General features: G+C 41.2%; 1 protein-coding gene across 4 annotated transcripts in view; it reads left to right on the top strand.

Annotated features, from left to right (window-relative positions):
• The window catches only part of GPA33 (glycoprotein A33), a 51,665-nt gene that overhangs the window by 9,088 nt on the left and 28,686 nt on the right, over positions 1-13,891 (top strand). For 3 of the 4 annotated variants that reach the window (XM_053970251.1, XM_053970249.1, XM_053970250.1), the window contains one exon: positions 4,481-4,632. The gene's annotated coding sequence lies outside the window, so the exon portion shown is untranslated. The remainder of the gene's footprint in view (positions 1-4,480; positions 4,633-13,891) is intronic. The other variant, XM_053970252.1, reaches the window with a different exon arrangement.

Genomic DNA, 13,891 nt, shown 5'->3' with positions numbered 1-13,891 from the left:
ATTTCACACCCATATTGTGCAAATAAGTGCATTAAGAAATGTCATTGCCAGAAGGTACAGAGGTGAGAGCACCTTTGGTGGATTTACTTCCTTTGTTTCTTAAAATACATTGGTAGAATTTGATCAAAACTAGTATTTGCTTTTTCAAACTGTACTAATTTATGGTTAGATTGTGTGTGGGAGCAGGTGGAAGGGAACTTGTACCTGTGCTATGCACAAAGCCCTTGGACCATGAGAAATGCAGGGAATGCTCTGTGATGAGTTATCTGTGAGTCTGCAGTGCTTCAAAAACACAAGGAGGAAAAAGAACAGGACAGGAATTGCTGGATTCATGGATCTGTCTCTTCCTTCTGCAGGTCTGCACAGCTAGCTAGTTACATGCAGGACTATACCATGTTCTTTAACCCTCTCAGTGAGCATTCCAGTTTGTAACACTGAAAATATATGGCAAAGTCATGTTTTTAAGCCACAGATAATGCTTTCTGAATCCACCTCTGTAGTATTAGACTGCAGCTCTGATGCTGAGATAGCATTCACAGTTGCACAGGCTGTGCAGAAATTAGACATTTATAAAATGCATACACAATGAGCTTAAAAAATATGTTTAATAAATATTCTTGTAGTTATATGTCAGATAGATGAGTGCTAGATTAATAAGAAAATGAATGTCTAAAACCACTGAAGAAAAATACAGAATTGCAGTGGAATATCATGAATGAAAAAACATTTACCACCCTGAATAGGACCATCATATTTCCCAACAGCAGAACCCCATCCTCCCCTAATTCCCCCCTCCCTTTCCCCTCCCTCCTCAAACACATTCGCATACACTATGGGAGGAATGACAGCTGTTCTTCATGGAATGACAGCCCAGGGATATTGCATCCTCCCTTAAAAAAAAAAACAGGCAAGGTACAGAATAAGGTCAGTGAAGGGAGACAAAGGGGTCTCCCAGAGATGGCAAAGGGTAATTTATTGACAGATGAGATAGACGTTACTACAGAAAAATATTAAATGGATTCTTTTCCCCTGTCTTTAGAAGGAAAGAAACGTGGGAAGGGTTAGGAAGGACAGATGCCAGAAATAGAGACAAATTTCCCAGGAGAGGAAGAAGAAATCCTGCAGGAAATTAGGATCACAACACAGAAAAAAAAAATTAAAAAATCAGAGCATCTAAAAAGCTGCAAAATTCTGTCATAGAATTCTGTATGGAAACAACAAAAAAGGGCAGCGGAGAAGGAACCCCAGCAGTGTTGGCAGCCTTGCTTCAAAGGCGTTCAGTGAGAGAAGGAAGTGCTGGTAAAACACAGCACCTGATTAAAAGGCAGTGTTTGAAAAAGGCTGTCGGGAAATTACAGAGCTGTGCAGGCTCCCGACGTCAGCAGCGAGGAAGACTCTGGGAGCACGAATCAAAGGGAGGCTGAGGGAGCATGTGAAGCATGGAGATTTTATTAGGGGCAGGAGTGAGAAAGGGTTCGTATAATGGGAGCAGCCAAGCTCTGCAGATGGGAGGAAAGGAAAAGCCAGGTCTTCTGGTGAAATAAACTGGCATAATGCTGTCAACTTTGACAGTATGTCAGGTTTCACTGTGAGGCAAGAATCCAAGTGAGAGGCTTAAATAGTGGATGTTATGAATATAGTTTCTCTGGCCTAGAGAACTTTCCTCCAAATAATTGCACAGAGGAGGGCAGGAAAAGCCAGTGTACCAGTGCACTCTGATTGGTGTTCTGTAACTCCATGTTGCCTCTAGGACATGTTCCTAGAGCTTGTAACTTCAAAAGGGTTCATGATTTTCACCTTTAAGGGCCAGGCTGACAACAACAGAGGAGTCACCAAAGAAAACTTCCACAAAGATAAAAGCAGCAGAACAAAAGAAATTTGAAGGAGAACAGACTTAATTTACATTCACAAGCAGGAACTGGTTTAAGCCAAACAGCATTTTATTCTGCCCCTTCGTGCAGGGAACATGATTTTAACAGTAACTCTGTATGGTAGAATAAGGGAATAGGAAGACTTTTAGTGTGTCCATTGTAATGTGCCACATGCAGCACCTTTCTGATGCCACTGCCTGCATGAATCTTGGCAAGACCTTTCCTTCAGAGCAGATTCTTCTGCCCATTCACTAATCTCACCTAAACCCCTTCCATTCCAGCAAGAACACATGATGGTCTCTTACCATGTGCAAGTCCAGCAGAAGCCCAGGGCATTACATTGTGTTGTCAGCTGCCTGCTTTCCAAACTGACAGAATTAATGCTAAACACGGGTTTTAAATTGTCTAGATGGGGAGCATTCACCCCATCTCTGTAGCTGCCCAAGCTGAAGCGAATAATAGCCAAGCGACATTGGATTTGAAGCTTTGGTACTCCAGAGGCATTTGCAATCTTTTGAGCCTTGGGAGCCTTTGAGCCTAGGACAAAGCAAAAATAAAAGCTGACGTTTTGCTGAGTTTCACTGTTCAATGCTAAGGAAGTGTTAAATGCTAAAGCAAGTTGTACTTCCAGTGGGTGATTTAGCCCAGCTTTTTGCTGGCTAGGAGGCTGCTGCATGCTCAAGTGCAATCTGCCACACAGAGCCAGAACCAATCTGATTGTTTCTGAATCACTTCTCAAACAGAAAAACATAGGTAAAGCTCTCGGTTTTGCTAGGAGTGTACGTCCCATCCATGTGATGGCCTGTATTTATATTTGAAACCACCTGTACCATCAGTGTGACCCAGATCTGAAAGATGATTGAAGCACTGCAAAATTCAGTGCAGCATATTTTAGGGACAGTCTGCAATTACACTGGGTTATGATGGATAAACATGAAACTGCAATGAGGAATTTCTCCCCAGCCAGTGCTCACAGACATGAAGTTACCTTCAGTTCTAACGCCAACCTTATCCACAGACAAGACACAGCCCATAAGCAGCAGGTGACAAAGGCAGAGAGGGACTTTTTTCAACTCAGTAGTTCAGGCCATCTCAGAAGACATCATTTTAACTCACTCAAGAGAACCTGATTCTGGGTCCAAGGAAGCATCAGGCTCTTTCCCTGTGCTGTTGATTATTCTGTTAAAGAGTCCCAAATTAATTATTTCCTTTTGAAATGGTTATTTAAGTATTCTATGGGCCAAAAGGGCACAGCACTGCTGCTTTGCAAGGTAGCAGCCAGGCGCCATGACTTGGGAGGGGAAAAGCCTGCACTGATAAATGCTTTCCTCTTTCACATCACACACTCTGTGGAAAAAGGCCAGAAACATATGTCTGCCCCTCACAGACAAAGGCCTTAATTACCAGTTTAGAAAGTTGTGCTTGTGCTCTCTGGAGGCCAGTGAGTGTTTAATTGCACCACTGAGAGGTGAGTGATTGCTCATGGAGAATGTTTGTTAGCAAGATGAATTTAGCCCTATCTTTTGAAATTCCTGCAGACTTCTGCTGCTGCAGTACCCATGTACAACGCCGTGCTCAGTTTCTGGGTCTCAAACACACTTACAGATGCAATCTCTTTCTCCCAGACTGTGTCTGTTTCATTCATTTAACTTGCAAGTCTTTTAGGGCAAGAACATCCAGAATTGTGCTGCATGCTGTACGTGCTGCAATGGGGTCCTGGTGCTAGTTAAGACCTCTGGATATTAATGTAGTGACAGTAAATATCTATATCCTTAGCTATCTATCAGCCCAAAAGGTCATAAAGGTGAAAGATTTTAAAGTGTTGAATATAGGCATGGATATAAGATGAAAAAGATTCTCAGCACAAAGGGCAGGAAAAGCACAGCACCTCCCTGCAAGGTTTTGGAATGATTCTCTGGCAGAGCTCTTCTGTAGCATTGTGACAAGCAGCCATGCTGCTTGTAAAGAAGGGTTGTGGGCTTAAAGGTAAGCTACATCACCCGTTTAAAATGCCAGTTCTGTGTGTGGCATGGAAAGTGCAACAGTTCTTGGGGAAAAGTGAAAAAATGAGCTGAAGGCAAATCTCTGTTCCTGTTTCCCCGTGTACAGAGTGGACATTATGCTCCCTATTAACTTCGGCAAGCAACACTGAAATTCTCTGGCATCTTCACATAGAACATGCCTACTTTTGAAATTCAACATTTGTACTTTTTCCTTAATTGGACAATTTTTTTTTTTAAACATGGAATTGTCTTGTCAGAAAGATTTCTGATGGTCTCTGCCTTTTTTCTTAGTGCTTTTGCAGTGAATAGCTATGCTTTTTCTTTTGCAAAACACAGACTATTTCACTGAAAATTTCGAGGACAAAAATCATTTCTACTTAGCAGTAGCATTAAAGCCCTCGAATTGGGCCACATTCTGCTGCCAATGCAGTTTCGAGGACATTTGGAAAATATTTTGAACAGCAGGGAAGAATAGCGATTACTACCTCACAGTCTCTCAAAGGTGTGAATATTGTGGGTTATTTTCCCTTTGACTGTTTATGGCCTATTTACAGTATAATCACACCAAATCAGGGTTATAACATGCCTTTCTTTTTTTTCTTTTAGTGAAAATACAATCCAGCATAATTTTTTTTTATTTACTGTAGCTCCCCCTAGAAGCTAAGGCATTTTCAGGCACTAAGCAAGAACGATCTCTTCTCCAAATCATTCATAACTGAAGGAGAGCCAAGGAGAAAGGTGGCTAGGAAAAATATTAGGTAAGTTATTTACATTTGCTATACATTTGTAATAGCTATGTTGCTGTAAACATAGCCAAAAAAAATGGAATTATAAAGGGTACTTAATTGTCAACACAAAAGAGATTTGCCACAAAAAGAAGGGATTATTTTACAGTGTGTAAGCATCATCAGACCAAGCTGTGGACACATGTATAAGGTCAGTTCAGTGAAATAATATTCTTATCAGCCTCTACATACCAGGCAGTGGCACTGTGTAAGTGGATTAGAAGAAAACAGTCATAGAACCACAGAATGTTTTGGGTTAGATGCAACCATAAGGATCATCCAGTTCCAACACCCCCACCATAGGTAGGGAAACTTTCCATCAGACCAGGATGGTCAGAGCCCCATCCAACCTGGCCTTGAACACTTCCAGATATGGGGCATCCACAACTTCCCTGGGCAATCTCTGCCAGGACCTCACCACCCTCGCAGTAAGGAATTTCTTCACAATATTTAATATAAATCTACCCCACTATTTAATATGAATCTATGCTTTTTCAGTTTAAAATGGTTGCCCCACTTCCTATTACTACATTTCCTGATAAATAATAATAATAAAAACAAGCCCTTATGTTTGTCTTTGTGTGTTTGCTTAAGACCCTGGCCTTTCTGTGACTCAGGCTCCTGGTTTGGCCAACCCAGCTCATGCTAAGGCCTGATGTGTGCTGGAAGCAGCAGCATTGGATTGAAGCAGAGCCAGGTAGGCAGGACAGTTGGCTAGAAAGAACTGAAGGGCCTTTATGCAGCCATGGTGAAAACAGTGATTTTAGCTGAATTAGAAGGACCAGCACTCCTTGCCCCAGGAGCTTGACAACTCCTCCCAGCAGAACTGCATCCTTGGGAGGTGATTTGGGAGTCTGCACACTTCTGATGTGTGTCTAATGGAAGCTGAGGGGGTGTGGGACTCTTTAGCGTTAGCCATTAAGATGAGCTTAAATGGCATTACTCTTCAAGATGTCCTTCAGTGTAGGCTGGCAGCTATACCACTATACATCCCAGAGGGTAAAAACCAAGGGAGATCCTCAGCTAGAAAAAATGTAAAAGCGTGAGCCTATCTCCATGTGAAAGACAAAAGAGGAAATTGAGAAACGTTGTCAGTTACTACTGAGTGTAAAAGATGATGGAAAATATGTTTAGAGAAGGAGCTGTCTCTGAGATGCCAACTTTCTTTTTGTGGCAATGGACAAGCTTTCCTCATTTACTTCTCCTAACCTTCTGGGATCTGTGTTTGGAGACGGGGTGACACCATATGGTTCAAAGAGATAGAGCATGCAAGTGCTGTAAGCTCAGGAATATATCCAAACCTACCAGCACTAAACCTAGAGTGGATATTTAGGAAACTAGCGGGGTGCTACTCCCACTTCTGAGGATCTCAGTCCCAAGATGATGGTCCCAAGTTAATGATCCATCCCTACCTTACAACATTTCTCACTGACACAGGAATCCAGATATCCATGGTACGTAAGGACACTTACAAAGGGCAGCCTCTGCTTTGCAAGCAGTCAAGTTTCTGTGGCAGGCCATAATGGGAAACCCACCAATCACCCTCTGGTCAGGGCAGAGCTGATTCTGTCTAAGGGACAGACAATCCACCTGACCTTACTTTTGGGTGCCCTTAATATATTGGGCATGGATGTATTGAAGGGTCAGTCATGGGGAAAATGGGAAATAGTGACATCACTGTTACACTACAACACAACTCACAGAAGCAGATTAAATGTAAAAGGAAAGAAAAAGAACTCAAAAAAGCAAATTTATTTTCTGACTCCACTATACATATAATAGCAAGAGTGACAGTGGATTGGAGGGTGAAACTGCCACCTCTCCAACAACACTGGTTAAACCAACAGTCTATCAGTTCTCTCCATCCACAATGAAGAATGCAAAACAATCATTATTTATATAAACATGCGTGAGAAAATTCAGTTGAAATATGTAAATATCAGAAAGTATAGGAACTTTTAGAAGAACTTTAAACTCTCAAAAGAACAGGGCGACACATCACCCTTTCTGCCCCTTAGTTTATCTCCTACAGATGCATCTCTGACTGCTAATCTGTTGCAAACAGCTGCTCCTTTACCCCATAGTAAGGCAGTTAATATTCCACAATACACATTACCTTCTGGTGCTATTTGTCCTGTTACTGAATTGATAAAGGAGCTGGAAGAACAGGGAATTATCGTCACGTCTCATTTCCCCTACAATTCTCCTTTATGACCAGTAAAAAAATCTAATGGCAAGTGGCAACTAACAGGAGATTACAGAGCCTTGAACACTGCCACTGAGCTGCTCACTGCAGCTGTGCCCAGTATGAATGATACAGTCATTTTTCTTAATGAACAATCTCCTGTCCTCAGCCAACACCAGCAGGATACTTTAAACACCTCAGCGTGGTATCCAGGAGATCGGGTGTGATTTCAACACCCATCACTTGGAAAACTCCAGATCCCTTTGGCACACTTTTGAGGGAAAAGAATATGGAAAACAGTGGATACTGTGGGAGTGAAATTAATCATTACTGAGACTTGGATATGATCCAAAACCTAGCTCTTTTTCCCTCTCCCTAGGAATTGTTGAGCTCCTGGACAAATAAGTGAAAGCTGTCATTCAACCTGCATACAACTGGAAAGTGTCCATCTAGAAAGTACACTTAAGCAATCCCTGGAACTTTGTTAATGCTTTTTGTGGTATAGTGCTATCACCTGTGATAATGTTGATAACGTCTAAAAAGTCAAGAGCCTTCATGTGCTGGACAATTTGAATCCTTACCTTGGGGCATCTGGCATTATGTCACATAAATTTTGATGCCTTATGCAATCGCCAAACAAACCCACAGAAGCTGGGCTTTGCTCCACTCGGGATTATGAGCAGCCATCTCTGTATGACAGGGATAAGGACCTGGGCAGGAATATCTAACTTTGGATTCCTAAATAATTTTTGGGCAGTAGAAAAATAGCCTGATTTTCATCCATGTTCAGTGTGTAAGAGTCCCAGATTATGCCAATACCTTTTCAGAAATGAGTAGTGAACTTCAGAAGAAGAAAAAGCTCCCTTAGATTATAATGGAATTGTTTTCTCAGGACTACTGTCATACTTCAAAAAAAAAAAAAAAAAAAGGGAAATATTGATGAACAGTAGTTTCAACCAAGAGTTATGCTTTCCTAGTGTGCTCCAGGCTGAAATCTCTGAAAACCAAAAATGCTCACTTGCAAGCTATCTCCACAGCCCAGATCAGCAGGCAGCAATTAGTTTCCTGGGCACTCACTCTTCTTTCCATCTTCCTGATGGATATTTCATCTGAGTTTATGCTCTCCTCCCTTGCCTTCTCTTCAGCCTCTCTGCCTCTCTTTCCAATAAGGCTATGATGTGTCACAGACTCTCAGTGGACAAGACCTATACATCCCATCACTGTCATAAGCAGTTACATGAGACAGGCCAGGATGAAAAGCGGTTTGGAAGGGAGAGAAGCCGTCATGCTTCAGGGCATAGAGTTGAACTCTAACCAAGGAGGAGAGATGAAGGAGGGCTTTGGGCCAGAAGGGGAGAAAATTTTACTCAGGGCAGGTTATTCCATAATTACCTACTTAAACTTTCTTTATATCTTCTGAGGTGAATCTGGTTCTGGCCAACATCAGAGACACAAAGGGTGGATCACTGGTCTGATCCAGGAGGGGAATGAGTTTCTTCATTCTTTCTGCCACTGCACTGAGTTTATAATGTTTTCTGAAACCACAATGAAATCCCTTTCCAAGCATGACCCTTGCTCTGCCAGTGATAGCCAAAACTCCTTCCCCTAGCCCCGTCCTTCACACTTCCACAAGCAATACAGAGAGAAGCCAGTACAAAGCCAGGTCAAGATGATAAGAACAAAGCCTTGAAGGCTGCTTTTAGATACCAGCTTTACTTCGACAGAGGAGGAAATTTTCAAAGAGGTGAACTCTTTCTGTCTCTCTCTCAGGCAGGAGTCTCCTGGGAGAAGAAGAAAACAGCTTTCATTTTAGCGAGTCATGATATTTATGGCCCTTTTATGGGTTTTGTTTGAAAATATAAAAGTAGATGGACTTAAATCTGTTTCAAAAGAAAGGAGATAGGAAGGGGAGAGACAGAGCATATGAAGGGCACGTGGGTCTGAATCATCTCCCCACGTTCAAAAGGAAATCAAACACCTTTGTTTTAATATGGACCTCTTCTGCCACTCATGAGGATAATATCTGACCTTATCTGGCACAGACCCTTTTATCCCTAATGACATACAAATTTTTTATGTACACTACCACCAAGAACACTCACCTTGGAATGAAACATGACAACTATTAAATTATGCAACTGCAGCACCATGCAACAGTTCAGGTGCGATTGCTTCCAGGAAGCAGACTTTCAGATCACATCTCCTGCAGAACTGAAAGCTTTATACTCTATTCCTGAGGGGCAACTGTCAGCTTCTGCTTGCTCACATACCAGTCTCATGTGGGCTTTTATCCATCCTATTTGTGGTGTCTGTTCAGCAACTGAGGTTGCACCCTTTTGAGGGCCTCCTGTTTTTCATAAGTGGAATCTCCTCTGACCCTTTGCCTCTAGGCAATATTTTTGATCCAATTCACAGACTGAGGAGCACATGCCTCGACATTATTGAGGGAGGGAAGTTTAAGTTGAAGAACTGGGGTTTGCTTTTAGTTTTGAATGTAGTTAGGCCTGTGGTCATTTTATGTGCTTTGGGAATCAACCTCCATAGGCTGTGACAGCTACTGGGATATTTCTATGAGAAAAATGTACAAAGCTCCCCATTAATTGGCAGTTTCATAAAAGGTATTGCAGTTTCATAAAGCTCTCCTCTCAAGCAAGGAGGGAGAAATGTTCTGCCCAACTAATGGATGACTTCTGACTGGATCTGAGTTCAGCATGGAGTCATTGCAAAGATCAAATTGCTGGGATGGTCCATGAAGACAGAGCAGTCATACTGTGGTTACTGCCAGCTGCATCTTTCTTTAATATGCAATATTCAAATGGAGAGATCACAAATAGGCAAATCTTTAAAATTAGGCAAGAGGTGCCCTGAAGTGTACAGCTGTAGAAAGTTCTTGCCACCATTGTTATTTTCTTGTATCACTCAGAAACCTGAAAATACTCTTAAGACATTAAGCTGCAGGTTGATGCTGTTGGCAGCTGGGTGATGCTATAAAAATTACAGTTCCTTTAAATGTTTCTGTCTTCTAATTAGTATCACCTAAGTCTTGTTTCAGTTTTATGCCCACACACATGCCCTCCTAACCGAGTCATCTTTCCTGTCATGGTAACTTTTGCAGAGTCCTTGGTAAGTTTGAATCAGGTTTTAAGATTTATTGATCTAGCCTTGTCCATTCTGTGGTGTGTTCTTTGATTTAATTTAATGACCATAAAGCATTCAGGCATGTTGGCATGAAGGGTGCACTGGAAAAAAAATAAGTGATTGATTGATTGATTGATTGGTTATGTAGAGACAATGTTCTCTTCATAGTTAACAATGAAGCTAGTTTTCTGTTACACACATTTGTGTCTTCCTGGGCAAACATTTCTTAACTAAAAGTAAACCACTCTACCTGCAGATATGAATCAGATGTGGAAGCAGTTATGCTTTTGTGTAAGGATTAAAATTGCCTGTTTTAAAGATACATGCAAATAAAAATGAAATGCAATCCAGAGGGGAAGGTTCAAAGCACAAACAGGATGTCCCTTCTCCAGCTCTCTAAGACAGTTTTCACATCACCACACTTGGATAGTCCTGGGAAGAACTGAATTCATATTGTTGCCTGCTTTTATAAGTCACAAATAATGTTTTCTCTTTATATCTGTGTGTGTTTTTGTGTGTGTGTGCACTCTGTGGCAGACATACAGCAGTCACAGGAAAACACCAAGCTCAGAAGCTACTGAGCGGTTGTAACAGGAGGATAGATAGAAACAACATGAAATCAGCTCCTGAATATGTTGAAATGTACCAAAGAACAAAAGGCAAAAAAAAAAAAAAAAACAAAAAACAAACAAACAAACAAAAAACCCAAAAAACCCAAACAAACAAAAAAACCAAAACAAACAAAAAAACACACCAAAAAAAAAAAAAAAACCAAAAAAAAAACCACAACAAAGACCCAACAGAAAACAACAAAACCAACCACAATGACAGGGTGCTCATTCTCATTCAAGCAGATTTTGCTTGTATTGGCAATACACAAGCTAAATACACTTTGGACATTTCTGAATTTATTACATGAAGTACAGGGAGACAAGTATTATTGGCATTTAAATTATTACTTCTGGGCAAATAAGTTAGAACCTTGCTGAAATGACCAGGACAATTCACACACCATTTAGACCTATGCTCTCACCTCTCTAGAGAACAGTTTATTTGTTACACATACTTCCCATTTTGGAAGTTTTCTTCACAATTAGAACAGCCAGAGATCTGACCCACTTTCATTTTTCTACATGACAAGTGAAATTCCAGAGAATAGGTTGGTAGCTCTCAAAGAGATTTTGCTGGATTATGTGAGTATGCAGTGTCTGTTTCCAAGCCCTAGACTATATTAATCACATACTTTCAGTACCTTTGTTGGATTGTCTATAAATTTAGGAAGGACATGGATATTGTGTTTTCACATTATAATGTCTATATTGAATGCATTCCAGCTACACCCTTTAAGGAACGGCAGGCAATGCAACATAACCTCCCCAAATAAAACTTTTTGTCTCATAATTCACCTAGCTCTCCACCACAGCTAATGTGTAAGCATTTCTGAAGGAACTGTAAAGGAAGGAAATGGTGCTAAACTCCTTTTAAAATTATCCACTCTAAGCTAGTGCTGCACACAATAAATCACATTGTCCTGAAATTCTTAGATGGGGGAAATGGGCCATGGCCCCACAGCTATCAGTATTACGAAGCAAAATGCAGCTCTTACAGTAGGAATAACATGCTTCTGGCACATTTCTGCTTCCTTCAAACTTGCTGGTACCACACTGAATTCCCCAATCCAGCACCAATGTCATTTTTTCATCGGTGTCCCACCACTGTCTCTCACTCTTTCCATTTCTCCCAGTCCCCTTTACATTTCTCACAGACCTGTAACTTCTTTATATCTCCTTTCTTCCCACAGATGTTGCCTCTTACCTTTTCCCAGACATTGATACATCTAAACAAATGAATATTTTGCATTGGCCTCTTTGGCTTACATTTGTATCATCCTGTCTTTGACCACTGTAGGTCCCCTTCTCAATTTGCCTATTGTCTTCAGATCCCCTTTCGAACATTCATCTCCTAGTTCTCTTTCATCACTTTCTTATTTCTTACTTCAAGCAGATCAACATCAAATGGGTTTCTCTCTCATCTATCCCTCCTTAACTTCTTTGCTTCCCACATCCTCTGAGCTTCTACCTTGTTCAAAGGACATTAAGGAAACAGAGGAGTAGAAATGGGAGGATGGCTGTGGAAAAAAGCAGAAGGACTTAATGTGACAGAGAGACTGAGAACTAAGATGGCAGATGAAATTCAAGGCTAATAAATGTAAAACATTACAAATAAGACAACTTAACATATAAAATGATGACCTCAGAGCTGCCCATTGCCATCCAACAAGATCTGGTGTATATAATAAATAATTCTATGAAAACATCACTGTGGTGCTCAGCAACAGCCAAAGAAACATGCAGACTGTTAGGAGTCAATAAGAAAGGAACAGAAAAGAGAAAAAAAAAAAAAAGGTCAATATGCCATGGGATAAATCTATGCCGCACCTGCACCCTGGATACTGCATGAGGATTTGGTCCCTCATCTCAAACATGACAAAGCAGAACTAGAAAGGGTTCAGAGAAGAATGGCCAGGACAATGAAGAGACATGGGGCAGGCCCTATATGAGGAATAAGTAACTCAGGTGAAAAACCAGAGAATTAAGGATGGGACAGATGACTAATGGGGGGAGGGGGGTAAAATCTCGTGGGACATGTAGATACTAAACAGATATACTACATTGGCATTGAAGGCTAGTGGGCAGAGGATTCAGAACAGGCAGAAAGAAGATGGCTTAGCATTTTGTGTACAGTACCTTGTGGGACTTCTTGCTACAAGAGGTCACAGAGGCTAGTTGGATACGAGGCTATAGTGGTCATAACTCAAAAATTACTAGGCACTTCCATAGAAGGAAAACCTATTAAGGGCTATTAAATACAAAAATATCACACCTGGCTAAGGAAGTCCTTGAGTTGCAAATGATTAGAAGCTGGAAGATCATGCTGGGGAAATAACACTTTTATCACTGTATATATTCTTCCCTAGGTATTCGCTGTTGTTCTCTATCAGAGACAGGATATTGAGCCAGATGGACCTTTGGTCTGACCCCATACACCCTTTCTTATGTTCTTGTGTTTATATTCTTAACTGACCGTAAGGATGCTCCTTTCACTTTCACCTTCCACTATACAATGCCAAAAAACCCCTCCTCCCTACAGCAGCAAACTGAGAGGGAGAAAAAATATCAGTCCCAGCACATCTTTGCTGAAAAATCCTTCCTAGATAAATTTGGGTACTTATTTCTCTTTTAATCTACTGTCAGACTGGTGTCATTGCTGAAAAACCATTCACTCTGCAGCTCTGGTCACCTGAAACAATCTGTGCAGACCTCTCCCCTTTCAGCAATTCCTTATCTCCTTCTAAATTCTCATCTTAAACCTGACTTTCTAGCCTGCCTTCAACCTCTCCATTTCTGTCTCTCCTGGTTATTGGTCTTATGACTGAATGCTTTAATATTTTCACCATGCAAGGTCTTTATGTCACTGTTTCATGTAATTTATACCTGTGAGCTGGAGCCTTTCCCATCTTGCTTTCAAGCACTGGCCATATACTGCATGGAGTCCAAAATGATCCCCACCCCCTTATTGCTTTGGGGGTTTGGCTTTATTAACAAGGATATAAGCAATAAGAAAATAAAGTTCAGCTGTTTCTAAGGCTTCTCCCTCATGGCTGCTCAGACAGCATCTTAGATGGCCTCTCCCCAGCAAACCATTTTTATCTCCCTTTTACACAAGTGAACTAATAAGCCACCTACCTCAATGAGTCAGCAGAACCCACTTAACCCTTTCTCACAAGGGTCAAAACTCGCTATCAGGACGGTCTGGCTCAGACTTGTTACAGAACCATATTCTGCCCCTCGGTCTTGAATAATTTATTTCTGCAGCAGACCTAGATTAGTGTTTAAATCAAAATGCTGC

This window comes from Vidua macroura, chromosome 2, assembly GCF_024509145.1.
Source record: "Vidua macroura isolate BioBank_ID:100142 chromosome 2, ASM2450914v1, whole genome shotgun sequence".
Classification (NCBI taxonomy): domain Eukaryota; kingdom Metazoa; phylum Chordata; class Aves; order Passeriformes; family Viduidae; genus Vidua; species Vidua macroura.
This window is presented reverse-complemented; position numbering and strand designations above follow the sequence as displayed.